This window comes from Pseudophryne corroboree, unplaced genomic scaffold, assembly GCF_028390025.1.
Source record: "Pseudophryne corroboree isolate aPseCor3 unplaced genomic scaffold, aPseCor3.hap2 scaffold_1512, whole genome shotgun sequence".
Taxonomy (NCBI): domain Eukaryota; kingdom Metazoa; phylum Chordata; class Amphibia; order Anura; family Myobatrachidae; genus Pseudophryne; species Pseudophryne corroboree.
This window is the reverse complement of record NW_026968144.1, coordinates 58,083-70,685: the sequence shown is the minus strand read 5'-3', so window position 1 is coordinate 70,685 and position 12,603 is coordinate 58,083. Positions and strand designations below refer to the sequence as shown.

General features: G+C 44.4%; 1 non-coding gene across 1 annotated transcript; it reads right to left on the bottom strand.

The window, feature by feature from the left end:
* Positions 1-4,876: 4,876 nt before the first annotated feature.
* Positions 4,877-4,950, bottom strand: TRNAN-AUU (transfer RNA asparagine (anticodon AUU)). The gene has a single exon. It is a non-coding gene; the product is annotated as a tRNA-Asn (tRNA).
* Between the last annotated feature and the right edge of the window lie 7,653 nt (positions 4,951-12,603).

The following is a 12,603-nucleotide window of genomic DNA, read 5'->3' as shown; positions in this document are numbered from 1 at the left end:
CCAGCGCTATATAACCCAGGAATAGCACAGTAACTTAATGTTTGAACAATCGGTGAGGGGGAACATCTTGAAACCCCAGTTTGTACCCTTGGGACACTATTTGTAAAACACACGAGTCCATGTCCGAATGAATCCAGAACTGACTGAAGAGTTTTAGACGTGCCCCCACTGGTGCGGGCTCCTGCAAGAGAGCCCCAGCGTCATGCAGTGGATTTGGCAGAAGCAGAGGATGATCTCTGCTCCTGCGATCTTGAAGAGGATGCAGACCTCTTCTCTCTTCTCCTTCCTCTACCTGCAAAGAAAGGGGAATCTTAACTTCTTGCATATCTATTGGGCCGAAATGACTGCATCAGATAATGATGCGTCTTCATCCGTTGGGAGGGAACATAGGGCAAGAAGGTTGACTTACCTGCGGGAGCTGCCGAGATCAAATTAACTAGGCAGTCACCAAACAAGGCTTCACCTTCATAGGGAAGAGACTCCCTTTCTTCTTGGAGTCAGCATCAGCATTCTCTTGGTGAATCCACAATGCCCTCCTATCCGACACTGCCATGAAATTGGCCCGTGAACTCAAGAGTCCTATATCCCTTGCAGTCTCACGTAAGTATGCTGCAGTGTCCTTGATATGATACAACGTAAGGAGTATCCCATCTCTCCAGGGTATCTATATCGGATGACAAGGTATTCGACCAATTCTTGAATACTACTACTCACCCATGCACATGTAATGGCAGGTCTAAGTAATGTACCCGTGGTTACATAACTAGAAATAATGTAGCTTCCTGCATACGATCCGCTGGATTTGTGACAGGGCCCCGTGCAGAACAGGGGGTGACTCCCACTTTATTCTGTCCGCGGCGGGAAATGAATAAACAACCAGAATCCTTTTGGGGATTTGAAACCATCTTGTCGAGCTGGCCCAGACTTTCTCAAACAGAGATGGAGGAACGTTACATCAGCTTTCATTATATATCTATATATACATACATATAGACCCCTTTGTCAGGAACAGCAGGGTCTTCAGTGATTTTAATATGTCCTTAATATCCACAATCATGTACTGAATGCTCCTTGCCAATATTGGATCTAATCAGGAAACATTATGGTCGACATAAGTATCAGTATCCGTGTCAGTATCAGTGTGTAGTAACTGGGCAAAATAACATTTTTGCGACCCAGCGGGGCCTGAGGGAAAAGAAACATAGCCATGAATATCACATCTATTCTCTACGTCTGTGTCTGGGACACAGATTTATCCAACCTTACTCTGATATTACTGAAACATTTACCCAGTCAGTTATTGGTGGTGCCAACAGGGCCACCATCATATGTCTGCATTCCTAATATAGTTTCCTCTTGGGAAAAACATTCAGCCACCGACATGTTGACACACATATACCAAGTACCCACAGACACACCGGCTTATGGGGGACAGACCGTCAGTAAATCTGTCAGAGGGACACAGAGGATTTTTCAGCTCACAATCCAGCGCCAAAAGTACACAGTCTGGGAAATAATAAACTCTATAGTGATAGACTTGTAATGCTCTAAAGATGTTCTGGTGAGGTGAGGAAGAAGCCCCGCCGCTGTAATGGCGCGTATCTGTCCCGCTCAGAAATAATTAATTACGCTAGCGGGGTAAGGACAGTGCCCAGGCACTAATGTCCACTTTTTCCAGCCTTTTGTGAGGAATTTATGCTGCCCAGGGTGCCCCCCCCCGTGCCCTGCACCCTGCAGTGCCTGTGTTTGTGTGGGAGCATGGCGCGCAGCGTTCCGCTCGCTGCTCGGTACCTCAGAATGCCGTCACTGAAGAAGAAGTCTTCTGTTCTTCTGCTACTCACCTGTCTTCTGGCTCTGTAAGGGGGTGACGGCAGGCTGCGGGAGTGTGCATCTAGGCGTACCCAGCGATCAGCACCCTCAGGAGCTAATGGTGTCCTGTCAGCCTGAAGCAGAGCCATTGAACTCACTAGAAGTTGGTCATACTTCTCTCCCCTAAGTCCCACGAAGCAGGGAGACTGTTGCCAGCAGCCTCCCTGAAAATAAAAAAAACTAACAAGTCTTTTCAGAGAAACTCAGTAGAGCTCCCCTGTAGTGCATCCAGTATCACTGCGCACAATACTAAAACTGGAGTCTGGAGGAGGGGCATAGAGGGAGGAGACAGTTCACACCCTTTGAAAGTCTTAAAGTGCCCATGTCTCCTGCGGATCCCGTCTATACCCCATGGTTCTTAATGTGACCCCAGCATCCTCTAGGACGTATGAGAAAACAAATAACGCACACACGAGGAGGAGAGAACTAAGGAAGCTATAAGGAGAAGAGGGGAGGGAGGGGGGGTTGAAAGGTAAGGTAGTAAAGGCATATTGGATAAACTACAACCTTATACATATTCATTAATGTACCAGTAGTTAGAAGTAGAAGAGCTCTAACAGAAACCACAAAGCTTATCTAAAGCCACACCACACTGGATATGCCCAATCTCATTTGATTTTTGAAGCAAAGCAGTATTGGACTTTGTTAATACATGGATGGGAGACTGCTTGGTAGTATCAGATTCTTTAGGTGTTTTTAAACTACCAACACCATTTTCTTGGTACATTTCATTTTTACATGTATTCTTTTATGTACCAGAAGTTAGAAGTAGAAGAGCTGTAACAGAAACCACCAGCTCATCTACAGCCACAGCACACTGGATTTGCCCAATCTCTCCTGATCATGGAAGCTGAGCAGTGTTGGTCCTGGTTTTAGTACTTGGATGGGAGACCACAAGGAAATACCAGGAGCTGTGTGTATTTTTACAATACTAACACCGTTCTCTTGATGCATTCCATTTTGAAACATTGGGGCAGATCTATTAAGCCTGGTGAACTGATAAAGTGCAAGGTGATAAAGTACCAGCCAGTCAGCTCCTAACTGTCATTTTTCAAACCCAGCCTGTGACATGGCAATTAGGAGCTGATTGGCTGGTACTTTATCACCATGCAAATTATCATTTTACCAGGTTTAATAAATCGGCGGCTTACTCATTTATGTACGAGTAGTTAGAAGTAGAAGAACTCTAACAGAAACCCCTAAGCTCATCTACAGCCACACCACACTGTATATGCCTCTTCTTACATTCCGCTGCACTTATTGTGGGGTAGCCGCAATCCCTTCTGCTGTACGGTTCCACATTACATTGTTTCTTGTCACTTCCTGTTGATGCAGTAAGGAAACATCCAGGAATTACAGCAGCTTAGTTTTTTTTTTTTTTAACTGGGGCAATTTAGCTAGATCACAGGGCAATTTAGCTCCTTTGGTCCTTTTTTTAGGACCAGTTAATCAGACAGTTGAGCAAACTGAAAAACAGCTAACAGGAAATTTCCACTTAAATGGTATTTTCTAATCTTATCTGACCATGACTAAGAATAAAGGATACACAAGATAAACTCTTAGAGCCATGGACCTTATCAATGTTTAAGCTCCATCAAATCTGTAATCAATAGCACTACATGCTCCCACTTTACCACTGTACTATATACTCTACCTGTGTTTTAAAGGTAAAAACACCATTTAACCCCAGTGACACTTGAATTAAAGCAGCAGCCTCTGGAATAGCATTCCTTAGCATTAATCCCAGGAAATCTGCAATCTTCACGCTCTTTGATAGCCATGCTACATTGCTGTTTACTTGGATGGAGCAGAGAGCACAACATCAGGACATAGGAAATATTACAATGCATGATAAGAAAGGTGTGAGCTCTACAGCAAGGCCTCTAACCCTTTGCCAGTGCCAAATACATAGGGCTTAACTCAGATCTGATCACAGCAGCAAATTTATTAGCTAAAACCATGTACACTGCAGGGGGGGGGGGTGTATAATATGTGCAGAGAGAGTTAGATTTTGGTGCGGTGTGTTCAAACTGAAATCTAAATTGCAGTGTAAAAACAAAACAGCCAGTATTTACCCTGCACACAAACAATATAACCCACCTAAATCTCTCTGCAAATGTTATATCTGCCCCCCCCCCCCCCCATCCCTGCAGTGCACATGGTTTTGCCCACTAGCTAACAAATTTGCTGCATCTGGGAATTACAGCAGCTTAATATTTCTTTTTACAGAAGGTTCAGCAAATTAAATTATTTAGTGAAATACTGTAATCATAACAGTTACAGGGATATTGTAGGTAGATTTATTGTCAGTGGATAAATGTAAAAATTAAACCCTTAGGCATAGTTCCAAAATGCTGTCATTGCAATCCAGATTTTAAGGATATCATGCTTGAGCACAGGTGACTTAATTAGAACTTCGGTCAATGTGAATTAACCATTGGACTCAACCATGGTTATCCTTAAAACCCAGGGGTCTATTTAAGATCGATCTTAATCGATGTTGGGCTTCCAGGTTGAAAAAAACACACACATTTGTTTTCACATTAAACAGACTTCCACATGAGAAAGCAGCAAGGATGCAGTGGCGTTAATGTTTCCTGGTGTCAACTTGTATTATTTCAGTAGACATTGAAATGAGGATGCATCTTGCTGCCTTTCCAATGAAGCAAGTTTAATTTAGTAATAGGTGAAAAACCATCCTTACAAAGGTGTTAATCAGAGACTTGGCTTTGTGGACACTTTTCAGAGAACAAATTTGTTAGCATAAAAATAAAGCCAGAAAATGAAGAGCTGTTTAATCACTCGATTGGATTTTTCTGCCAGCATATTTTTTTTCTCTGCAACCCACTGCTAAATTGTGCTTCCTAGCTGTTTTTTATAAAATCACTGAATCAAATCTAACTCTGATTACATCAGAGAAGGCCATGTACCCTACACCATAAGAGGAGGTTTGAAATTTTGACTTGTCTACTTAAATATCACCAAAATCTGATCACAAGGTTAATTACGTCCCTGGGTGGGATTGAACCACCAACCTTTTGGTTAATAGCCAAACACACTAACCGATTGCGCCACAGAGACACTTTGCAAAAGTCCATACTGACAAAGGCTAATAAGCATTCATCTAAAACGTTTCCTAGAAAAACTTTAAAAAGTCAATAATCTGGAGAGTTTTTGTAAGATGTTTCTTCCATCAACCAACGAAGAAACACATTGGTACTTTCCCATGATGAGTGAGTGCTTCAGGATCTCTTGCACTTACATGTGCAGCAGAGTACTGCAATGGAAGCATGCTGGGCCCATAACCCAGAGGTAGGCAGATTGAAACTATCCTCTGCTATATGCATTTTTTTTGTTAATTAAAGTAATCCAAAACTGGGATTGATATTTTGTCTCTTTTATTTTTACTTAAAGTACAATAACTTTTACCATTTTAATTTGTTTTAATAGTATATTGACAGTATTATTTTCTTTCAAAAATCCACTTCATTTTCTTTACCCTATTATTAAAATGGTAATTGAAGAAGAGGAATTGTTGCTTTGACTGCAGCATTCCTGGGGTTAACTGGTGTTTCTTCAAGTCACAAGGTATGGAGCTGCTGTATAGTTACTCGCAAGTCAGTAGTTGTATGATGCTCACACCTGTTAAGCTGGATACACACAGAATGCCCTACACAGGGGGTGAAATGAGCGCCCCCCCCACCCCCCGTACGCTCAGCACACATCACGCTGTGCTGAGCGGGGGGAGAGATGTGTGCTGAGCAGTTCGCTCAGCACACATCTCTCCCCAAAATCGGGCCGTGAATACGGACCTTTAAACTGGATCCACACTTAGATTATCTGTCCAATTTTTTTTTCTAGTTGAAACAAAATTATGCTAATATGTGGCAGCAAATTACAATTGACCATTTGTTCACAAACACTGGAAAACATCCAAAAATGGTCATTTAGATAAATTGGTTAAATCCATTTCATTTAGCTAATTTATCCAAACTACCTTTATTGTATCTTTGTGGGTGAATGATGTGTGGGTCAGTGTTGAGGGTGGTGGAGGAGATGGGTAATAGGCACAGCAGGGTGTGGACAGTCAAATAGTGTGCTTAGAGGTTCAGAGTCATTGTATGAGACTCTGGCAACAGTGACTTGATGAGTCTGGTGTCCATAGGGTGGGACGCATTAACCTTTTTATGCTATTGAAATAGTTCTCCTCCTGACCGACGCAGTTCCTTGCTCCGATGTTGGTGTATTGTCCTGTTGCAGCGCCTCTCCACTGTGGTCACAGTGAGCTGTGTGGTGTTGCTGGCGCATGCCAATCTCCCCCCAACCTCCCTCTTGCATTTCAGACCTACGTACGCATGATGGGATCTTGTATGATATGCGCGTGTGCTGTAGAGATGAAAGTGGGGGTGAGGAGGCAGATCGTGAGATGGGGAAACTTTGTGGACTGTTAGCGAAGGGGAGCACTGGGCAATCTGAGTTGCAAAGAGGGCAGCAGAAGAGGTTATTGCATGTGCACTGGTGACAGGTCCATCCTTGGTGGCTAGCCTCAGTGGTAAAGGGGTACATGAGCTAGTGTCCCTTGGCCAGCCATGTACCATGGCCACCTCCCTACCTCCTATATATTCTCCCTGATCTGTCACTTTGTTACGGTCTGCTGCTGGCACTGGTGTATCGTCCTGCAGTTGCCATCTCCGCCCATTGCTGTGACTTCCCCCAGAGTTAGCCACACAGAGTGACAGATCTGGGAAAATATATAGGAGATCATTACTTTCACTTGCAGCCTACCTTATTTTTTGCAGCCTAGCATGCTCCTGACCCCTTCTCTCGCTAATACTTATACAACATTCATGAACTCATCTTAAGGTTTCTTTATTATTCAGTCACACTGTCTTGGATCCAAACCATTTCCTGTGGCATTGCAGTCAAACAATTGAGCTATTTACCCTTGCATAGAAAGGTATAATCTAAGCTAGAGAATTCTATTTGGAGCTCACCTTCTACTTTGTGAAGAAATAATCAGCTTTGTGGCTGAGCAGATATATGGAGTGTGTGGCTGCACACTGCATTGATCTGCTGAGTTGCAATGCTAATAATTTTTTTTTTTGCAAAGTACCAATAGCTTCATTGTGAAGGTGGAAAGAAGGGTGTTACGGCATGGAATGTACAAACTGCGAGACCCTGCTGGTAGCGCCTTTGTCTATTTAGTAGGAAGGGCACGTAACAGCCGGGGGGCAATGGAGGAAGCCCCTTTAGGGCTAGAGCCCGGCGGCAACTGACTCCGTTGTCTCTGGCAGTTCCGCCCCTGGACTAGAGGAATGGTCAAGAACATGGCAACATTTAATGCCAAAAAATGCAAAATCATACACGTCTCAAAAATGCAAAGGCTAACTATAATATTAAGGGCATTATAATGGCAAGAGGAAAGCTATCTAAGTATTACTATTTCAGGTAAGCAATGTAACAAAGCAATAGGAAAGGCAAGTCAGATGCTTGTTTGCATAGGTTAAAGAACCAGTAGCAGAAAAAAGTAATACAGGTTGAGTATCCCATATCCAAATATTCCGAAATACGGAATATTCCGAAATACGGACTTTTTTGAGTGAGACTGAGATAGTAAAACCTTTGTGTTTTGATGGCTCAGTGTACACAAACTTTGTTTAATACTCAAAGTTATTAAAAATATTGTATTAAATGAACTTCAGACTGTGTGTATAAGGTGTATATGAAACATAAATGAATTCTGTGAATGTACACACACTTTGTTTAATGCACAAAGTTATAAAAAATATTGGCTAAAATGACCTTCAGGCTGTGTGTACAAGGTGTATATGAAACATAAATGCCTTCTGTGCTTAGATTTAGGTCCCATCACCATAATATCTCGTTATGGTATGCAATTATTCCAAAATACAGAAAAATCCGATATCCAAAATTCCTCTGGTCCCAAGCATTTTGGATAAGGGATACTCAACCTGTAATGCCACTGTATAGGTCCTTGGTACAGCCACATTTAGAATCCTGTGTTCAGTTCCAGAAGCCATATCTCCAGAAGGCTGTAAATACATTAGGGCAACTAAAATTGTGCATGGCCTACATCACAAAACTTACCTGGAAATACTAAAAAATGTTGATGTGTATAGTTTGGAGAAGGGAAGAGGGAACATACAGTAATAGAAACATTTAAATATATAGAGAGGAATGTAATAGGGTGTGAGAATCAGAAAGTGAGAGATTTTGTGTTTTTTCCTGTTGTTTTTTTTTTTTTTTTTGTTTGATTGTTTGTTTTTAAAGTGGCAATCCTTTACATGGCAAAACCAGGTTGATATTTGCCATGTAAAGGATTGCCACCGTGGGCATGTGTAGAAGGGGCACTGCTACTGTTGGCATTATGTGTGTAAGCTGCACTGATATGGTGGTTATGTGTATAAAGGGCACTGCGACTGTGGGTATTATTATTATTATTATTACATGCGGTGTAATGACAATAAGATAGTGCTACTGTGTGGCGTATTTTGATTTGGGGTGCTATTGTGTGGCCATGCCCCTTCCTTGTGATACCACACCTTCTTTTTTTAAGGAGCGCACTGTCCCTTTATTAAGTATTGGAGAGAGGGCCCAAATTAATAGTTTGCAGGGAGGCGCCAAACACCCTAGCACTGGCCCTTTGGTAGGGGACAGGATTTGCTTCTGCTTGTGCACATATGTTATGATTGCCAGCCAACAGCACTGGTTTTGCCTATAACACTAACTATAAATATTTTGAATTGGTCCTGGACCACCAATCCAAGGCACCCCTGCAAGTGTCCTGAGGCACCCCAGGGTGCAGTTTGAGAACCACTGGTCTAGTGAGTACCCAGGATAATTATTGTAGCTGGTCTGCGGGTAACAGCTCTCAGATCCACTTCTAGAAAAAAATGCAGCAATGTAATTTGAGTGACAAACTGCAGAGATGAACCCTTTCTGTGACTGCTGCACAGGGATCACACAAACTCTATTCATAGGGCTGACTTCACTTAGGGGAGATGTTCTCACCCCGCAAAGAAGTGCGAGTATATACCGCACTTACGGTACCATTGGATTTACAGATATTTTCTTGCAATACACTATGGGGGTCATTCTGAGTTGATTGCTCGCTAGCAGTTTTTAGCAGCCATGCAAACGCATTGTCGCTGCCCACTGGAGAGTGTATATTCACTTTGGAGAAGTGCGAACACTTGAGCAGCAGAGCGCCTGCAAAATCGTTTCAAAATAAGACCAGCACTGTAGTTACACTTCGTGTGCGTTGATTCTAACAACCGAGGGACGGCTTTTGATGTCACACACCCATCCAGTGAATGCCCAGCCACGTCTGCATTTCTTCTGCCACGCCTGCATTTTTCCAAGCACTCCCTGAAAACGGTCAGTTGCCACCCAGAAACGCCCTCTTTCTGTCAATCTCCTTGTGGCCTGTTCTGTGATTGGAATAATCGCTAGAACTAGTGCAAAACCACAATGGACTTTGTACCCGTACGATGCGCATGCACATTACGGAGCATGCGCATGCACAGATTAGCCATTTTTTTTCAACTGATTGCTACGCAGCGAACAACGGCAGCATGCGATCAACTCGGAATGACCCCCTATATACATAGAAACATGGATTTTTACTGCAGGAATTATGGTTAGTTTAGGGGTATCGGTTAGGGTCAACAGAGGTGTAGCTAGGGGTCCAAGCGCCCCTGGCAAAGTAAGGGACTGACGCCCCCCCTTTCGATAAAGCATTGCAGTCCATTGGCGGTTACCATGTTGGAGCCACAGCAACTGACCCCCTCCCCCACACGCTGCCCTACATCATCGGCTGGGATTCACTGTTGGTGTGAAGCCACTGGGAACAGTCTGGTAGCATTAGCAGCAGTCTGTGTCATAGATAGGGAAGGCAGAAGGTTAACTAGCTAATAGCAGTCTGTTGGCAGCAGAGGCTGGGCGGGGGGCTGAGAATGAGCCAACGCTGATCAATGTCCAGTCTGCTTAGACAAAAATATTTTGTGATCAGGGCTGGTTCTAGACCAAAGGAGCCAATGGCAAAAATTTCCTTTGGCACCCCCCCCCCCACACACATACACACACACCAAAAAAGAACATATCCCAGTTTAACATAACGCTATGTGGTGCAAGGTGTGGAGCTGGTTACTTGTATCAGACCTCTGACATTTGCCTTTTCACCCATATTGCATACTTTTTCTTGCAGGTTGTGTCTTAATTCAAGAAGTGTTCTAAGTACTTCAGCTTAGTATCTTTACTGACCCCTCTTTACCCCACACTACATAACTGACCCCTCTATACCCTACACTACATCACTGACCTTTCTATAACCATCACTGCATTACTGACCCCTCTATACAGTACACTGACCTCTATATACCTGCTAGTACATCCCTGATGCCTATATTCCCTAAGCTAAATCCCTGATGCCTCTATTCCCTACGCTACATCCCTGACGCCTCTATTCCCTATGCTACATCCCTGACGCCTCTATACCCTACGCTACATCCCTGATGCCTCTATTCCCTACGCTACATTCCTGATGCCTCTATAACCTACGCTACATCCCTGACGCCTCTATACCCTACGCTACATCCCTGACGCCTCTATACAGTACAATGCATTACTGATCCCTCTAGACCATACATCCTCATTACATCAGAGAGATAGTGAAACACTGGAAAAAATAAGGATAAAGTGGACTACAGAAACTGATGCTCTAAACAAAGGAGAGAGAGAGAAAAGCACAAGGGAAAGTGGGCAATCGGAACACCATAGAGAGAGGAGAGATAGAAATGCCTGAAAAAGTAAAGGGGGTTGGGTATGGCATCCGGCGCTCGGGATTCCAGCAGTCACATGATACCTAATCCTAACCCTCTGGGGGGGTGGCGGATAGGGCTAACCCTCAGGGGGTGGCAGCTAGGACTAACCCCCCCCCTCCTAGTGCCTTCCCTAACACCCGCTCCCCCGGTCCTAACCCTCCCTCCAATACTCGCCTTCGGGATGTTGGCTGTCTGTGTGCCGGCACCAGTCTCCCAAGTGGTGTCAGGATTCCAACATCGGTCAAATGACCGCCGGTATACCGTCTGCCGGGATGGTAAATGTATCCTGAGGACAGGTAGTGAGTGTGGAGGGATAGGTGGTTCAGTAAAATGTAACAGCTCAAACTGCGATCATTCACTGATAAATTGATTTATAGCTCTCCCTTTTTAACCATTGCAGTCATAAAAGCAATGTTTTTTAAACTTTTAAATAAAGCTTGTTAGCATCCCCAGCACACTGTATATGCTGGGAGATGTAGTTCTCAATATGAAAACATTTAATTACTGTATGAACTCTAATTCCCCAACTGAAACCTCTCACAAACACACACTCCTAAATCTAGTACACACACACACACATTTCCCCAGTACTGACAACTCTCATCACTTCCACACACTGACAACTCCCTCCTGCTCCTCTCCCCACTGACACTGACAGCTCCCTCACAGTCACACACATCCTCCACCCCCCCCCCCACACACACACACTGATAGCACACATGCACAAATCCCCCCCTCCTCGACACTAACTGTCACGGACTGCTTGGGCAGCAGGGGGCAGGCTCTGACTTGAAGTGCTGAAATTCAACAGCTCTCTCGAACTTGCAAGGCATGGCTGTGCAGCTGTCTCCAGCCATCTCCTTGCCCACTGTGTAATTTGTGGCGTTCTCTGATGTTCCCCGCTCTGCCTCTACAACCGGCACATAATGTACAGCAGTGGTGACTCCTGAGTATGGGCCTGGAGAACTCCGCCTACCGGGGGGTAGGGATTAATAATTTCAAAGGGGCAGAGCTAGGAGTGAAGCAGTGGACAGCAGTTGAGGGGCGTTTCAAACTGTAACAGGGTTGGGACAATTTCAGTATCCTTCCCTCACCGTCTAATTGGTCAGTCCCACGCTGATTGCCATAGCGCCCTTTCGAGACTGCAGAACTCTATCCCTTAGCCACGGTTGGCACAGCTGGATGGTGCCCCTGGCAAGTGCCATCCTGGCCAAGGGGTAGATACGCCCCTGAGGGTCAGGGCCAGCAACAGAAATCTCGGGGCCCAGTGCACTGATATCTCTGGGGCCCCCTCAACCCCCCTTAACTTGGCAGAGGGATCTTTAAAAAAAATGGAGCCTTTGACTCGGACCGTCAGTGAGGCCGGCAGGTGGTTTTCATACTGGGCTATCCAGCTCTTCGGTGGCGGTGGCAGGGACATTCAGAAAAGGGCCAGCACAGCAACATGCATAATAATGGCAATACAGTATGGACCACAGGGACTGGACAAAGTGATGGGGTAAAAGGAGGGGGGAGGGTTTAGTTGGCCTGTTAATTGTTTTCCTGCTTAAATTGAGCAGTTGGTGGATACACTTTAAAAAGCAATATTGGCACTGTGGCCCCATTATTTCTGTTCTTAATACTTGGAGCCCTGAACAAGTGTCCCCTTTGTCCCCCCTGTCACCGGGCCTGTTCAGGCGTTACCTATGGAGAAGCTGCGACATGACATCCTAGGACACGATACTGCACCATGCATCACCATTATATTTCAGTGTGCCTTGTCAATATTTAAATCTTGTTCTGTGTGACGTGAGTTGTAAATGGTTGAAAATCTCTGTGCTACAGTATCGTCACCATGTAGTTATAACAACACCGCAAAACCACCAAAAGACGTGTTTTGGTAGAGGGACTG